The following is a 2,949-nucleotide window of genomic DNA, read 5'->3' as shown; positions in this document are numbered from 1 at the left end:
CTAAGCCACAGTTCCTGGATTCACCTGATTCTTAAGATTCTTCTAACCCCTTCCACTTCTCTCAAAGCTTGGCCACTTTGCCAGTATTTTGTTCATATTTCTTCTAAAAATCTTAGCATATCCAAATTTCTTAGATCGGCCTCTCTTCCTGTTGTTGAGGGCTTACAATTATTATTTAGCCAAATTCTGCTAACATTTCCTGAACCATGCTTTTTTTTTCTCAATCATTTTTAAAATTTGTTCCTTGAAAGTTTAGAATGAAAGATTTTTCAGTCCCTGGAGCCTGCACCATTTGCTGTTTGGGGTGTGTAAGAATGGACCAGTCACAGCAGTGTCTTTCCCCAGAAGATCCTTCTTCCCTTCTGTTCACCACCAGCTCTTCACCATGCTCTAAGGAGACCTAAAGATTCACTCTTTCTCTGAAAAAGTCATTTAAGTCATAGCTACCTGTATCACTATGTAAATAATCTCTCCTTCCTCAATTTTCTCACCTGTCAGATAAGCTGATACCACTGTATTAGTCTCCTAGGGCTGCCATAACAAAGCACCATGAATTTAGTAAGCAAAAAAACAAACTCTTTGACACCTAATCAGTTCCTCAGAATCATAGCAACTCACTATAGGGTTTCTGTAGCTGTAAATCTTAACAGAAGGAGCAGAGCTGTTTGTAGACTGGAACTAAAACACTAACCTTTAAGCAGCTCAACTTGTAAACTACATTATAAAACACTAAAGCAAAACAAAAAACCTAATGCATTGCAGTCAAGTCATTTCTGATTCTCAGCAACCCTCTATCAGGTCTCTTGGACTGTACCTCTTAACAGAAGGCGGTGTCCTTACCTTTCTCCTGTGGAAGAGCTGGCAGATTCAAACCAGCAATGCTTTGAATATCAGACCAAAACACAATGCATTATATCACTAGAGAACTTCCATCATAAGAAAGGTGGCATAAAATAACAGGAGTTTACTCGTCTGAAGACTAGATGTCCGAAATTGTGCCGTCAGCATCTCCCTCCTAAGCTCTAGAGAAGAATCATTCCTCTCTTTTTCTTAGCTTCCGATCATTATTAGCAAATATTGGCCTTTGTAGTTTTACAAAGTTTTTTGTAGTTTCTTCCTTATCTGTATTTATGTGTTTTCATATCTTTTTCATGAAGATACCATTCTTTGGATTTAGGACATACCTTAATCCAGTATGACTTCATCTTGAGTAAATATCCCTTATTTCCAAATAAGGGCATATTGTGATTCTGAATTTCCATATAAATATGATTTTGGGAATGGAGGTAGGGATACTATTCAACTGCAACTTCAAACTCATAGGTAAGCCAACTGTAACTCAAATATTATAGCAAAGGAAATAGAATCCACATCTCACATCACACACAAAAATCAACTCAAGGTGGATCAGAGACCTGGGAGTAAAGCCTAAAACCATAAAGTTCATAAGAGACAATCTTAGCTAATATTATAGTGGACTGGCACAATAACACCTAATAGGCTGAAACATACTATGAAACATACCAGTGATTGTGGAAGATGGCACCACAGAAGACAATGCTTCACAAGGTCCCTATGGATCACTCAACTCAATGGCTCCTAAAAGATATGTTATTTGATTTCTTGACTGTTACTCCAGATTACAGATCTAAGAAGAATGACTTTCTTGATGGTTTCAGTGTCTTGACTATTTTGTTGTTTGAGGCTAAGTAGTGAAGATTTTTGTTTTCTCCACTTTCAGATGCAATCTGAACTGAAGGCTATACATAATATGTTCTTTTTCTTAAAAAGTACTTCAAGTCATCGTCACTTTTTGCAAACAATGTTGCACATCGCTGGTTATTGATAAGTCTTCCACTAATTCTGGTGCTAAATTTTTCTTTATGCACTCAAAATTCTTGGATTATTTGAACAGAAATGGAAAAAATACTATGATAGGATATAACACTGTTGTACTCATTTTTTCCACTTTAAATCATGCAGTACCCATTTATCTGTTTGAATGAATTATCTCTTGGTTTATGTATAAGTTCTGAATGAGCATAATTAAGTGTTCTAGGACCCTATTCTCCATAATGTTATCTGTAATTTGTTAAGATCCACACCAAAGTGTTGCATGATCAAAATAACAGAGAGAACTTTTTTCTGATATTCTTGGCTTTGGATCAGAATCTACCTGACATCAATAACAATATCCCTGTTAAATGTCCCTTTATTAATCTGGTTCAGAAGTCCTAGTATACAATATTAATGATACTGTTATTGTTCTTGTTAGGTGTCATTGAGTGAAATCATAGTGACCTTATGAACAACATATGTGGCCTTTGCCCAATCCTGTGCCATCTTCAGATTCTCTAACACATTCCAGACCATTGTTGTAGTTACTGTATCAATCCATTTCATTAAGGAACTTCCTCTCTTTCATAGACCTCTACCTTTCCAAGCATGAGATCTTTTTCCAAAAATTGGTCCCCCCTAAATAAAATGCCCAAATTTATATGAGACAAAGTTTAACCATCCTTGCCACTAAGGAGCACGCTGGTTGCACTTCTTTTGTTCTTTTGGCAGTCTCTGATATTTTTCAGTACCCTTAATCAATATCACAATTGAAGGTTTCAGTTCTTCTGTCTTCCCTACTCCTTGTCCAATTTTCAAATGCATAGGAAGCAATTGAAAATACCATGGTTTGGGACAAGTACACTTCACTCTTGAAAATTACATCCTTGCCCTTTAGCACTTTAAAGATATCCTTGACAACAGATTTCCCAATGTTATGTCTCTTTATTTCTTGACTGCTGCTACCAAGGGTGTAGATTGTGGATCTAAGTAAAATGATGTCATTGACAATTTCAGTCCTCTCTCCATCTACTATAATGTTGCCTATTGGCGCATTTTAGCACTTGCTGCAGAAGGTCAAGGACTGAAGCCTTCAGTATGGATCAAGGCTCT

This window comes from Elephantulus edwardii, unplaced genomic scaffold, assembly GCF_000299155.1.
Source record: "Elephantulus edwardii isolate Elephantulus edwardi_28Jun2011 unplaced genomic scaffold, EleEdw1.0 scaffold00180, whole genome shotgun sequence".
Classification (NCBI taxonomy): Eukaryota; Metazoa; Chordata; class Mammalia; order Macroscelidea; family Macroscelididae; genus Elephantulus; species Elephantulus edwardii.
The sequence above is the reverse complement of the archived record's forward strand: the minus strand, read 5'-3'. Positions refer to the sequence as shown.